Source organism: Halichoerus grypus, chromosome 7 (assembly GCF_964656455.1).
Source record: "Halichoerus grypus chromosome 7, mHalGry1.hap1.1, whole genome shotgun sequence".
Taxonomy (NCBI): Eukaryota; Metazoa; Chordata; class Mammalia; order Carnivora; family Phocidae; genus Halichoerus; species Halichoerus grypus.
In genome coordinates, this window is record NC_135718.1 from 78,764,140 (window position 1) to 78,779,574 (window position 15,435).

The 15,435-nt window shown below is 41.8% G+C and overlaps 1 protein-coding gene across 3 annotated transcripts in view; it reads right to left on the reverse strand.

Annotated features, from left to right (window-relative positions):
* Positions 1-7,347, reverse strand: part of A1CF (APOBEC1 complementation factor) — an 80,078-nt gene extending 72,731 nt beyond the window's left edge. For all 3 annotated transcript variants that reach the window (XR_004926907.2, XM_036123411.2, XM_036123410.2), the window contains exon 1: positions 7,265-7,347. The gene's annotated coding sequence lies outside the window, so the exon portion shown is untranslated. The remainder of the gene's footprint in view (positions 1-7,264) is intronic.
* Positions 7,348-15,435: the final 8,088 nt, after the last annotated feature.

The window sequence follows — 15,435 nt, forward strand, 5'->3', positions numbered from 1 at the left end:
ATACATCTTTGTATCTAACACAGCGTCTAGAATAACGCTGAACTCGAGCAAGGGGTCCCTCAGTCAGTCCTGGTGGACAGATTAACGCGGTAATCCCAAGGGATCTCCTTCCTGCCCTTCCATCCAGCCACTCCCCTTGAGGTAGACTCCAATCCCCAACCCCTTCCTCCTCAGTCCTGATGCTCCACTTTGCCCCTCCCCCCATAATTTTCTCTTCTGAGGTCTGCTGTCCTGCTTGTGCAGGGGACTGATTTGGGGACAGGTTGTATTATCTCATGCCTGCGTTTTTGTCATGCTAATAACCCTGCTATTCTTTGTAAGTGGCTTCCAGTCCTGATGGGTTCTTTGTTGTAATCATGAAAATAACACAGGCCAAGAGGCTTGCCCTCTGGTGTGAAGATCCAGATTTCTATTCTGCTACCTTGCTAATGACCCAGGTTCCTTCTAATCATTTTATACTGACTTAGTTAGGAGCCCCTGCCTGTGATGGAGAACATCTCTGTCTCGGAAAAACTGCAACAGTGTCAGAGAGAAATTGTCCATAACTTGCTCCACAGGCCAGTGCGGGGGAGAGTTATTTCTCAGCCACCTGACCTCCAATTTTCTACATGTTCACCTCATAGCCTCTCTCTGTTTCTAGCCATGTTCTTCTAGGAAAGCAACACAGGAATGAGATGACTGTTAGAGCTGCATTAGCTAAGGTTTGTGCACACTTGCGTGCTATTGTTCTAAGCACTTTATGTATAATTTCTGATCCAATGCACAAAGTAACCTTGATTTTATGGAAGAGGAAACAGGCTCAGAGAAGTTCAATAATTTGCTGAAGGTCACATAGCTAGGAAGTGGTGCGGCCAGGATTCAAGCCCAGGCATTCTGGGTCTGGACCTTCCTTCTTTAGCAGTGCAAATGTCTTCTCTTTGCCATATGCCATGCTATGAATCCATCCTTTAGATCACTGTGCTTTAGGGGATCCTTTGAAATATTGAGATACTAAATTATTATAGGAAGTATTTGACGTTATAGCTTGTTTTGAAAGGCAAGTGAGAATAAGAGTTTCTAGACTTTATAGGTTTTTCTCCTGTCTTAAAATATCCTAAAGGGCCAGGTACTAGCATTCTTGGATGATTCCAGTTCTGGCCAGTGCACCTGTCTTAACTACCTGTTCTATAGTGAGGGAGAAACATGGAGGAATCTGGTAATTGTGATGCTCAAATATCTTTAATAATCACTCAAAATTAATAAGTAAATTCTTCCTCAAAGATCAGACAAATAGCGGTCATTCAAATACCTTAAAGTTTCTTCTTGTTCCCTAGAACACCTCCATCCTTGGCCATTTCTCTTCTCCCTCTTCTCTTCCCTACCATCACAACTTACATGTCCTAAATGCTCTTCTTGGAATGGCTTTGCCAGGCTAGTTAATTTGCTAAGTGATTTTAGGCTAATGTGTTCCTGAATGTCAATACTTCAAAGTGTCCCTATCACTCATACCCTGTCTCCCAACTAATGTGTATGTTAACAAGGAACTTCTGGAAGCATACTCTTATTATCCTAAATGAATAATTCCATTGAGGCTGGTGGAGCTGCTATTTGGGAACATCTGGGTCTCCATTTAAAGCTCCAAATTAGGGCAGTTTAAATATGGGACTCCCTGAGCATTTATAGACCTAGCAGCCCAATTATTCTTTCCCCGGGGGAAAAGGGTGTGGCCTCCAGGTGGGAGGTGCTGTGTCTTCAGACCCTAGCAGAATTTAGGCTTTAGGAAGCCAAGTCATTCAGGGCAATTACTGAGGGCTGGGGGTCTACACTTGGGTTCTTACCCTAACAACAACAAAAAAACTGTCTTTTATCCTTGGGAAACTCATTTAGCTCCTCTCTGTCCAATAAAGGACCTCAAAATTTAGTTCTAGTTCCAAGATTCAGTGCTTCTCTATGCTCTATTCACACCCTGTCTGCAGAGTGGTATGCGCCAGACTGTTGGGGTTCACTCCTGTCTCTGCCACTTTTTAGCCATGTGACCGTGTGCAAGTTTCTCCATGGTCCTAAGACTTGACCTCTTTATTGCAATAGCACCCACTCCACAGAACCCCACAGGGTTGAAGGAGTGAATCTCCAAGCCCTGCTGTGGCAGGAGCTATGTCAGCACAGAAGAGCTATTACTCATTTCATTATCATCATCATCATCATAGGGTGCTGATTCTAACCAGTGGGCAGTCACTGCCCGCATTGTGAGGCACTGCGGGGTGTCTTCAGGCAAGAGGATTCCTGACCTGGTCATTTCCATGTGCCAACACAGACTTCCGCTGCATGGTATCAGCGTCTGACCTCTGACTGCCACAGAAAGTAACCAGAGGGATTAGGGTTTAAACAAATCTAAGAAGCCAATTAACTTCATGCAGAAGCCCCGAGCTGGAAAGATGAGCACTAAACGCAATCCTAACAGAAAAGCTGGATAGAAGAATGTAAAGGTGAATTGAAAGGAAGGAAAGAAAATTGCCTCGATACCTAAAACCCTGCAAATGCCCAGCCAGTGTTCCGGGAGATAGTCCGGCATCCCTCCCTTCACTTCTTTCACGTGCCATGCTCGAAATCTTTGTAGGATCGTTTCCTTCTGGGACTCCTATGGGGCGAGTTTTCCTCTCACCTTCCACGGGGATTCTCATCCTCCCTTTCTAGTTTTGTTTTTGTTTTGTTTTTTTAAGATTTTATCATTTATTTGACAGAGAGAGACACAGCAAGAGAGGGAACACAAGCAGGGGGAGTGGGAGAGGGAGAAGCAGGCTTCCCGCTGAGCAGGGAGCCCGATGCGGGGCTCGATCCCAAGACCCTGGGGTCATGACCTGAGCTGAAGGCAGACACTTAATGACTGAGCCACCCAGGCACCCTCTCTCTTCCTAGTTTCATCTAACCTCTTAGTTACTCATCACTGGGGCAGTTATGTCCAGTACAGTAGGTGAAGCTCCCTATGTAATCCGCCCTCTGCTGCGTGGGCCCAGCTGGGCTTCTAGACTCTGCGTGAGCATCTTGCGGTTAACAGCTTTGCACAACTGGAATGAGCCGTAATGACTGAGCTACCTTGAAGAAAGTAGCCATGCTGAATTGACCATGAAGAAATTTGGCATTAAAAAAGTCTAGGGGCACCTGAGTGGCGCAGTCGGTTAAGTGTCTGACTTTTGATTTTGGCTCAGGTCATGATCTCAGGGTCAAGAGATTGAGCCCTGCGTTGGGCTCTGCACTCAATGCGGAGTCTGCTTCAGATCCTCCCTCTGCCTCTCCTGCTCATGCTCTTTCTCTCTCTCTCAAATAAATAAATCTTTTTTAAAAAGTCTAAATGCTTCTGTCTAAAATGCTTTGTAAACTAGAATATCCTATAGAAATAAGGTATTAACAGTAGTTAATTCTGCTGTGTTAAGTGTAGTGTTCTTTGAATCAGTTGGGCATCCCCAAAACAATGATCATTTTTAACTACTGGAAGAAGGGGAGACATTACTACATCACTGAAATTGGGATTTTATAGAATTGCAAACCAGTTTGCTCACTTAGTCGTTCCATCTGGCCAGATTGTCATGTGCAAATTCTCTTAGCCATATTGTTCCTGGGGGCAGAACACTGTGCATACCCTTGCAGACTGGAGGGGGTTATCTTAATCCATATTATGCCCTTCCTCCTACTATTACCAGGGACGGAGCCCTATTGGAAGAAACAAACGTGGAAAATATTTTCCACATGGTCGCTAATACCCTACATAGATAAAATTGCACATACATATCCGTATAAGGAAAAAAAGAAGCTAAGTTTATCTTTAAAAAAATCAAATTAGGGAGCTCAAAGTACCAGCATATTTTAGTCAAGGCAGCCATGATTATAAAAGGAAATATTTAAATTTTTGGTTTGGATGAATCGAAAATATTCAACACAAAAACCTTAATTTATTAAGTTAAAGATTCTGCATAGTTCTTAAGACTGAGATTCTGGTTGGATTGAGTTGGATGCACTCCAATGGTAGATCAGCTCTCCTGAGCCAATCAGCAGGAATCATTGGTTAAGAACTTCCTGCATCTTACAGTATCTGCCAAGAAGCAGATGGTGTTTAGATTTCTCATAGGTAATGTCACTGCAATGGTGCTTCTCCTTTTCCAGATGCTTTCCCCGGGGGGCGTTGGAACTGTTAGAACTGCACTTTACAGGAGCCTGGTTACTGTTTCCATGAATAAGATCAAATGGTGTTTATCCTCCATCGATCAGTACCGTCTTGTTTAAACTGATTGAGTCATTTAGAGACACATCAGGTAATGACAACAATTGTGCAACAGTACCCAGCGTACTCCCCAGCTTGCTGAGGGATGACAGGATTTTAAAAGACAGTTATTGAAACAGATTTGTAACATCGACTGGCTGTGTGATGAAATGAACACCCACCACCGCAGGCTGCCCCGTGGGTTTCAGAGAAAAGGGCATTGGGCATTTAGCTAAGAGTTTCCTTGAGCAACATTCTCTAAAATAAAAGCATACTATGTTTTGTTGTTGTTGCTGCTGTCTTTTTAGAATAAAAGAAAATAAGAGGTTTTGTCTTTTTGTCTGCATAAATAGAATATGTTTACTCTTGTGACTAATCAGGACTGTATAATTTGCGTGTAGTTTTTGATTTACTATATCAGTGGAGTTTTTTTTTTTTTTTATTATTGTATCAGTAGAGTTTTGACAAAGAGCAGCTAATGGGTAAGTTTGGAAAGTTTCAGGATATTTTTTTTGGAGATGATTACAAATAGAGAAATGGGAAGGGGAAGAGAGTTTTGCCGAATTCCTGCCAAGTGCCAGGGATGATGCTTTAACTATTTTGCTATGTCATCTCATTTAATCTTCACTGAATTCTGCAGGGTGGATTCTAGCCCCATGGCACACTCGAGGAATCTGAGATTCAGGGAAGTTAAGTAGCGTGCCTGAGGCCACACAGCTCAGAAGTTTGGGAACCTGCCTTCCAGCCACGCTCTGTCAGGAGATGAGTCTGGTGTTCTTTCTAGAATTAATCTGGAAAGTCTCTGAGAGAGGCATGGTCCTGTTTGATGGAAGATAGCTAAGCCATCAGGTCCCTCAGATGTTTTCAGTTGTGGTGATTTCAGTTGGTTCTGGTTTTATGAATGCTGGATGGGAGCTCTAAAAGGGATTTTTTCTTTCTTAAACTGTGTTCTGAGGAATCCCATTTCAGAGACATGTTGATAGATGTTCCTGAAAGATGTTCTGTTATAAATGAAGCTGAGGAAACGAAACATCTCAGTCCTAGATGCTCAGAAGTGCATACATTTACACACACAGTAAATCCTCACTCCCTGTGAGGACAGTTACGATGGTGACATGTGTGGGCTCCGGAGTCAGACCACCTGGCTGGGGAATCTGGCTCTTTGCTTCCCAGCTGGGTGATATGGAGCCTTCTAGGTAACTAATCCCTGCTCAATTTTCTCATTAGTAAAATATTATAATAGTATCTACCTCATAGGACTGGTTTAAGAATAATATAGATGAATGCATGGAAAGTGCTCAGGACTACACTTGGCCATATAATGCTCAATCAACATCTGTCATTGTTAGTATTGTCCACCTAATAACAAGACCTGCTTTAAAGTGTCTACCTTTCCTCAACTTGACAACCGGGTCACCTTTTTTGAGCCACATTATTAACGTCCACTGAATACAGTGTAAGAAATGTCATATTTGAAATGACACAAAACAACTTGGTATTATTAGCCCAGTTAAAAATAATAAATAAATATTCAGCGTTTTTCCTATCCATCCTGTCAATTCATATTTGCCCACTAAGTTTTTTTTTTTTCCTTTCTTTTTCCCAATTCCCTTCCCCCTTCCCTTATACATGACAAATAATAAACTGGAACAGCAAAATGTGAGAACTGTCTCAAATGGGCAGTATCAATATAATTCCAGAAAATATGGCCCTGAAATATGAACCAATAAGTCATTTGTCTATTATTCTGTATTTAGCAGGAGAAGGCCTTAGCCCTTTAACAAGTAAATGCTCTTATTCTAGTAAGCACTGTTATCTCCGGACTCGTTCCTACTGTATATGCCTCAGCACATTATCATAAAGGATATTTCAGACCAGACCAACACACCTTTGAAGCTTCTAAATTCTAACAAAAGTTGAGCTTGTCAGTGTATATTTTGCAAAACACTAATCCTGCACAGTGCATAAATAATACTGTGTTCCTCACCTTCTTGAAGATACACAATACACATCTGAACAGTCCTACCGTAAATACACTTGTTTAACTTTGAGCCCATTCTCCTTGGAACTCGTTTTCATAATCATGGAACAAAAGTATTTCAATCAGAGTTTAAGAGATTTTTGGTAGGAATGGATGTTCCTGTTAAGTGCTCCGACACCTTCCTTAAGGTACAGTCGTAGCGTATTTTGGATGTGAATCATCTTTCTGGAGTGAACAAAATGATCATGTGAAAAATATATCCACCGCAGCACGGTTGCCCAAACCAACCCAAGAAAAAGATCTAATAATTAGCTATCCCCAAGGTTGAGATTTAACACATTCAAAGCCAGTCATTTTCCATGTCTGTTTTTGTTTTCTTTTTTTTTTTTCTTTTGCTAGAATGAAAAGCGAATAGCTTAAGGCATTCCTTTGGTGAGTAGGATCCTGGGAAATGAAATAGCAAGAATTCACCAAGGTGATTTTGGGTGGGTTTATTTTCTGTGGGTTTTTGTGTTTTAGATTTTGGTTTCGGGTGGTTGTGAAGGACAAAGGTGAGGGAAGGAGAGAATTGAAAATATGAAATCTAAGGTATGATAGGAATTACGACCTACACAGAGAAGTCAGAATCTGCCAGTGATGTTAATGCTTTTCCTCTTTTAATTACATTTTTTATGTTTCCGGGGGGTCCTAGGACCAGGATAAACAGTCAACCACAATGCTCCCAGCTATCTGGCCATTGCTAAATAAACTTCTCGGAAACATTAGCCCTGCTCTTGAACCCAAGGCGGTAAATCTACTCTTTAGCCCCAGAAATTGATTACATCAAGAAGCCGAAGATGGCTGCCATTTCATTCTGAGATTATATGATTCTTCCAATATATTCTCTTGTTTTCAGGTTGCTCCATTAGTATAAAAACCAGCCAGAAAGCGCCCTGCATTAGGCTCTCTAATAGAAGAGGATAGAAGCTCTTCTCATTGCATTCCCACTGAGCCACACTGCACAGTTTCACAGAGTTGAAGCAAGAAAAAGCAAAACGCATGGACTGTACCTGAGTGATCAGAGATCCCCACCCGGAAAAGGTTTCCTTGATTATGGAGAGTTCAACGTGTCACTCTGGTTATGCTCTAATCAACATATCAAACTCCAAAGGTTCAGTGGCTTTAGGTTTGGTTTACAATTCCTGAAAGTTAAACTTTAACTCGCTCTGTCCCTCTCATCCATACAGCCCTTTGACCAGATAACTGGGTCACTACAGCCCGCAGAATCTACAAAACAGCCAGGCTCCTTTGTTTACAACATTAAAATACATTTTGCCTTAAAAACAGTTGATGTGAATAATGCTTTTGAAGCTGTTTTTGCGAGTTACGTATTTAAAAAGCAGAACTCGCTGCAGTTTGGGTAACTATGCTTTTATTTATGTGAGCTCCCCTGTTTTCTGTTCTGTCAAAGGGATATGAAGGCTAAGGTAAATTTGAGAGAGCCTTTCTTTCTTCCTTTTTTTTTTCATGCTTTTTTATATCACTGGATTGCATGGAGTAAAGTGTGGAGTTTCAGGTCAAGTATGCAGATAAATGCTGGCTTACAAAAATGAAATACCCAAAGCATTTATGTAACCAAGTAAATAGGGTCGGATTGGGGTGGGGAAACAGGCTTCTTTTTTATGCAAGCTGCTCCTACGGATTTTAAGAGGGCCCATTACTGTGAAAGCGTAACTGTAAGCTGTGGACTGGGTTATGGGAGATTCGAAGCTTGAAGTTCATGGCTTGAAACCTCAGTGGTAACTGTGTTTCTTGAAGAATAAAGAAAGTGACATTTTCAAAGATCTAACCTCGAGATTCTAAGTTCTCTGGTAAGAGCTCTAGTGTGTGGAGGAAATTCTTAAAGGTATAAAGCCCACCTAAAAAAAAATTTAAAAACTCAAAGCCCTCCCAATTTTGAGTACATTTTGGCTTAAGGGTTTAGAAGCCACCAGCCCCCTAGAATTAGAGGCTACCCTCACTTGGCTTCAGTTCAAATAAGAGGAGTCTGATTTTCTAGGAGCCAATTATTAACAGAAGCACGTGGGCCACAGGAAAGTGCAGAATGAACAATCCTTCCAGAATATGGACGTAGAGGAAGAGGCTTCAACCACGCACGTGGGAATCTAAAATGCTGGATGTAAAGCTTGTTGCCGGAATGTTCGTTCTGCTTCCAGTTTTCAGTTCTCAGACTCGTGGAAGCCTTGATTTGCTTCCGCTTCTCCCAAATCGATGCGTGACCAGGGGTGACAGAACAAGCGCTATCCCTTGGAGTTGTGCCCTGGGAGTGAGCTCTGCAGGGGTGGGGGGGGAGGACTCAAGCTCCTTGTAGCTGCACTGCTGCATGAAGGACACACCCCTGGACAAGCCCCTGGGACCGGACCCCCCACCGAGTAGTTTCCCTGGTTGTTCTGGAGAAAGCTCAGCCTAGGCTCCAACGGTTCCCACATGGATGGGGAATCCTGACCTTGACTTTGCCTGGTCCCGCAGAGGATGGTTGATATTTTAAAACTGTCCGTCCTGGGAGGGTTTTCTTTGTCATGTTGCGTGGTAGGTGCCGGATGGTGAGAAGTAGAGATGAGGAGAAAAGCCCGGGATTTTAGGTGTCTGGTGGAAACAGAAAAACGCAACAGGTAAAAGTAGGCATTTATTAACTAGTTAATAAAAAGAACTGGTTTCTTATTTGAGGGGTCCTGGCGTTCAACAAGATAGGGCTGTACTCATGTTAAACCAAAGTGTTTGAAAATAAGTTAAAATAGCCCTAAAGCCTGATAATTAGATGGGACAATTGACATATGAATCATAAGAGCAAAGACAGTAATGCATTTGGTGTCATTAGGATATTGCTGGAAAGTTTTTTATTTTCTAAATCCTCTCTTTTTGCAGTGATAGGGATATAACAGTCCACAGTAAACAGGGAAATAATGAACCATCTCTCTTTCTGGAGGGTACTTAAGGGGACAGTCTGTGGCACGGGGACAAGGGGAAATCACCCCATGACCCTGATCCTATCAGTCCAGTCAAGGGAAATAACTGTACCCAGAATGGCTGGGGTTAGCCCTTCTGGGGCCCCATTCTCCAGGGAGGGACAAAGCCATAATCAGTCAACCGTTATCCAATGCAAACAAAAACAAATCATTTTAAGTAGTAGCTGGTAAGTATTTTTTCATTTGTCTGTTCTATAAATGATCACCGAGGACCTACTATCTGCTGAGCATTGTGTTAGATGAGTGGTTATTTCAAATGAGGGTTGAATCTATTAGCAGGCTGTAAACTCAATAAACTGAGTTGTAGCCAACATTTTTAAAACAGAGTAGAAATTATCAAGTGAATTGCATGCAGAAGGGGCATGTTCATGAAACTTTTCTGTTTTGTGTGTGTGTGTACTGGTTATGATCTAAAATTTATTGTGAAGCACAATTTTAAAAGCTTCAAAATAATATGTTAGTCTTCGGGGATTCAGGAGTTGACAAACTGGATGCAGAAAATACACATTAAGCAAATACTCCCCAAAATACTTAATTAAATAGAGTTGGAATAAGTATTACAAAAGAGGAGTACAGGATGCTAAACAAAGCTTTCAACATAGGGACCTAAGCTAGTGTGGACCTGGGAGGGAGTTGAGGAAACTTCCAGAACATCCAAGACCTGAAGGGGATAGGCGCGAAGGTAGACATTACTGCAGGTAGAAATAGCACAGTGTGAATGACTTTGGCACATTCAGATAACTGATAGAAGGCCAGGTGTAAGGGGCAAGTGAGGGAAAGACACTGGATCCACAGACTTCCAGTGCTGTCCCCAGGCAATGGGAAGTCACTGGAAGGATTTTAAGAAAGTGAGCCACATATCTATTTGTATATTTTGGCTGTAAGGTTGAGAATAAATTGTTGTGGGATAACATTGCCTACCTCTTTCCTTTTTAAAAAATCAATATGTGCTTGTCTTAGAGTCATTTATTCACATATATATTCAAATAAAAGTTAGAGATTTGGATTTGAGGCAGGTGAAGTATTTGACAGACCAGTTAGAGAGGTGGCAAGTAATGGTGGTTGAGATTAGGGTGGTGGAACCGGAGCAAGAAAGAATGGATGAAGGAAGAAATATGCAGAGTGGTCCATAGTGAATGCTCATTAAATGCTAGTTATCAGCAATCATTTGCATGTGAATTATTTGGCTTATGGATTTTAACTAATCTTGCCTTAAATATCCAACTGACTTTGCCACCCTGCAGAGCTGGAATTTTTGGGTAAAAAGCACTGATTATTTATTGATGGTTTAGGTAAAACATAAAGCTTTAAAAAACTTCAAATGTAATTAAAAACCAAAGAGTACCAATAGCAAGAAGTTTCCCCCCTAGCCAAAATCCTCCCTCTCCTACTTCAAAAAAAGATTTCTTCACTGTTCTCAATTTCTTAAGAGTTCAAAATACATTTTGGGTATTTAATGGGGGTATTTAATGAATTGGAATGGAGTATTCTTAAAAATGAAAGGGCCATGCCAGACACACTACATAGGGCAAACGTCTAATTCTCTCTTCTTGTCTATGGTGTAGAAAGAACTCTGAGCCCGGAGCTGGGACTTGGGGAATCCAGTGCTAACGTTATCATTTATGAGCTGTATCACTTACGAGCTATCACACAGGAGTAACCTCGAGCAAGTTTTTGCCCCTTGTGTGAGTCTCAGTGTCCCTGCCTTTGATGAGGACAACATGTCCCCTGTGGTTATGGAGAGGGTCAAATGAATTGGCATATGTGAAAGTGATTTGAAAATACTAGGGTACTATCAGAGCGCGGAGTGGAATAATTACAGAGCAAATTAAACCTACATCCTCAAGGCTATGTCAGTGCTGAGTTTGAATCTGTGAAATAAGAACTTCGAGGAGGTAAGCCTGCTCTTTCAGAGGTGCCCAGCGTTTTAAACCCGAAAGCTTGGTGCTGCTCTTAATGCCTCTAAGACTTGGGAAGAGAGCAGAATTTGATCTACAAGGTTAGAATCCGTCTGTTCTCTGCTATCACATCTCAGGATTTTAGACTTGGGAAACGCATTGGTCTTGTAACTAGAGCCATCTAGTGTTGAATTGATTAAAACATGCACATGCGCACACGTGCGTGCGCACACGCACACGCACATGCGCACGCACACACACGCGCACGCACACACACGCACACACACACGCACACGCGCGCACACGCTCCTTTGCTTTGTGCTCTAGGAAATAGCATTTGGTTCTCCTGACACCTTTGAATAGTGTTTTCAATATGACCTAATTGTAGGTCATATTAGTTAGCCTGGTGATGGGTATTAAAGAGGGCACGTTCTGCATGGAGCACTGGGTGTTATGCACAATGACTTGAGGATTTATCTAGTCCAGGTTCCCTCTAAAAATCATGGCAGCACGTGGGACACGCCACACTCTGTCCTTTAAACATCAGTGGAGTATCTTCCTCTTCTCGGTCCCTGTTCTTTCTCATAGTCATTCTTGGGTTTGGTGAATGATCTTGAAATTAGAGTTTCCAGATATTGCATCATTTTATTTTTTTAAGCAATATTATTAGTTCAGCCCCAAAGCAAAAGCAAATACTGGTTTTTGTAAAAGAACAATTTTAGAAAAAAAAAACCCAGTACCAATCTGGTATTTTCCTTTATTAATATTAGAGAACACCAGTCATTGGGTCTTTAATCTGTTTAATTTGCTGTGCTCTATTTTCTTTACTGTAAAGAAAAACTTCCCACAGAAAAATCTCTCCTAGCTTTCAGATAATTTCTTCAGAAGGGTTATCACATCATCTCTCTCTCTCTCTCTCTTTTTAAAGTAGACTCCACACCCAGCATAGAGCCCAACATGGGGCTTGAACTCATGACCCTGAGAGTAAGACCTGAGCTGAGATCAAGGGTCGGACACTTAACCGACTGAGCCACCCAGGTGCCCCAGATCATCTCTTTTTTTAATGATCATGTCATTATCTATTTCCTTGGGTTTACTTTACTTTTGATTTAGATTTACTTAAAAACACATAAACATCTATGTGTGCATGTGAACCACACACACACACACACACACCCCAGGCCTAACCATAATCTTTCCCCCCTTTTCACACAAGTAAACTACTCCTCATGCTCAATTGATATTTTGAATTCTTCAGGTTAACGAAGGACCTGAGAAGTTATATGTGGCATTATATAGGGCATCTTGAATTTTTTTGCAATAAAATCACCTCTGGCTAAAGATGTCCATCGATAGATGAATGGATAAAGAAGAAGTGGTATATATATACAATGGAATATTATGCAGCCATCAGAAGGAATGAGATCTTGCCATTTGCAATGATGTGGATGGAACTGGAGGGTGTTAGGCTGAGCGAAATAAGTCAATCAGAGAAAGATATGTATCAAATGACCTCACTGATATGAGGAATTCTTAATCTCAGGAAACAAACTGAGGGTTGCTGGAGTGGTAGGGGGTGGGAGGGATGAGGTGGCTGGGTGATAGACATTGGGGAGGGTATGTGCTATGGTGAGCACTGTGAATTGTGTCAGACTGATGAATCACAGATCTGTACCTCTGAAACAAATAATGCAATACATGTTAAGAAGAAAAAAATAAAAGAAGAAGCTAGCAGGAGGGGAAGAATGAAGGGGGAGGAATCGGAGGGGGAGACGAATCATGAGAGACGATGGACTCTGAAAAACAAACTGAGGGTTCTAGAGAGGAGGGGGGTGGGAGGATGGGTTAGCCTGGTGATGGGTATTAAAGAGGGCACGTTCTGCATGGAGCATTGGGTGTTATGCACAAACAATGAATCATGGAACACTACATCTAAAACTAATGATGTAATGTATGGTGATTAACATAACAATAAAAAGAAAAAACCCACCTCTGGCTAACTCAGCAAACCCAGGCTTTCCACATCCAAGTAAGAAAACATTGATCGGGGCGCCTGGGTGGCTCAGTTGGTTAAGCGACTGCTTTCAGCTCAGGTCATGATCCTGGAGTCCCGGGATCGAGTCCCGCATTGGGCTCCCTGCTTCGCAGGGAGTCTGCTTCTCCCTCTGATCCTCCCCCCTCTCATGCTCTCTGTCTCATTCTCTCTCTCTCTCAAATAAATAAATAAAATCTTTAAAAAAAAAAAAAAAAAGAAAACATTGATCAATGAACTAAAAGGGGTGATTTTTTAAAAAATTTTTTATTGTTATGTTAATCACCATATATTACATCATTAGTTTTTGATGTAGTGTTCCATGATTCATTGTTTGTGCATAACACCCAGTGCTCCATGCAGAACGTGCCCTCTTTAATACCCATCACCAGGCTAACCCATTCTCCCACCCCCCTCCCCTCTAGAATCCTCAGTTTGTTTTTCAGAGTCCATAAAAGGGGTGATTTTAAAAAATTTTCTTGGTAAAGACTGGAAGAACTTGGGGGTTAATAACAGAAGTAGAATAATAAAATGCTAACTGTGTGCATTAATACCTTTTCAAATGATAAAACTGAAGTCAATGGCAAGATTATTGTAAAGAGAGCATTAACTTTTCAAACAAAATTGAGGTTGTGGCCATAATGGGCCTAATTCCTAATTTGTGTTCATTGTGGTTTATACAAAATGGAAACTTAGCTTTCAACTGTACCTTTGCCATTTGCAGAGCACTTTTGTTGGGTCTTCACAAGAACCAAGTCAGTATTAGGAGTTGGTGGAGTATAATGTTTAAGGACATGCATGGACTTTACAGTCCAGTCACTTGGGTTGAAATACCAACTAACCGTTGACTAGCGAGCTAACTTCAGGTGTGTCTTCTAACTTCCCTGAGCTTCTCTGTTCCTGTCTGGAAATGGGGACAAGAGCGATACCTACCTCCTAGGTCCAGGTGAGGCTCATAAGAGAGAAGATGCAGAAAATGCTTAGCTCAGAGCCAGATTCATAGAAAAAATTTTTTTTTTTTTAAAGATTTTATTTATTTATTTGACAGAGAAAGAGAGAGCACAAGTAGGCAGAGTGGCAGGCAGAGGGAGAGGGAGAGGCAGGCTCTCTGCTGAGCAGGGAGCCAGACATGGGGCTCGATCCCAGGACCCTAGGATCATGACCTGAGCCGAAGGCAGCTGCTTAACCAACTGAGCCACCCAGGCGCCCCGAAAATTTTTATCTATATTAATTTTATATTAATCAGTTTTATAAGGAGTCTTGAAGGTTAACTGTCCTTCCTTTATCCCAGCAAACTGAAAACTGAGATTTTTATGAGACCTCAAAATGCACTGCTCTGAAAACCAGTGTCTTGCATGAGGAGCTCCAAGATCATCATCACGGTTGGTTAGCAACACCATGAATTTATATTGGAGTGTCGGCAACGTGAATGTGCTTGGAGAATCACAGATCTCTAGAATTTAAGATGTTGTATATACTTGTGTTTTATCCTTGTAGCCACTCTGGGAAGCGATTAGGGCAGGAGGGCTATTTCCTCTTGTTCTGAAGAAGAGAAGATGAGATAATAAGTGGTTTCATGTTTTGTGCAAAGGGGTCTCACACCAGGAAATGGCACAGGGTGGGAGCAAAAGGAACGGGACTTTACTGTTTACTCTGAGTGGCTTTGGAAGGTTCCTTAATATCTTTGAACATCATCAGTTTTCTCTCTGTGAGATGGGACTGATGATCTCTGGCTTACCATACTTCGTTTGGACTAAACGAGCAATGTGTTTGTGCGCGCCCGGCGCTTTGTACATTCTTTTTCTTCTCCAGGACACTGTGCTACACCATGGTCCATGCAGGTGGGGCAGACCTGGCTTCTGGCATGGCCCCTCCAGTGCCAGATCTGTCTTCACACAGACTCCTGGAGAAGCCTTCTGCTTCCCACACCTGGGGATGCACACCTTCCCTCATTTCTATAACATTCTTGATCTTCATGTCTTCAGGTGTCCCTGGACCGAGCGACTCTCGTCTCTTTACAAGTCGGATTAGATACCTTTTGGTAACTTCTTCAGATACACCTTCCAGTTCATGAATTTCCTTCTCCACACTGTGATCTGCTTTAGAACCATCCATTTAATCCATCCATTGAGTTTTTAAACTTGGCTGAATAAATATGCATAAACGTAGATGCGTGCACGCGCGCGTGTGTGTTAGAAGTTCTGCTTAGTTTCTTTTTACAGAGCGGTGCAGTCTTGTTTATTTTTCTTTGTTTTAAATTCCATCTTTTATTTCATAAACATGGT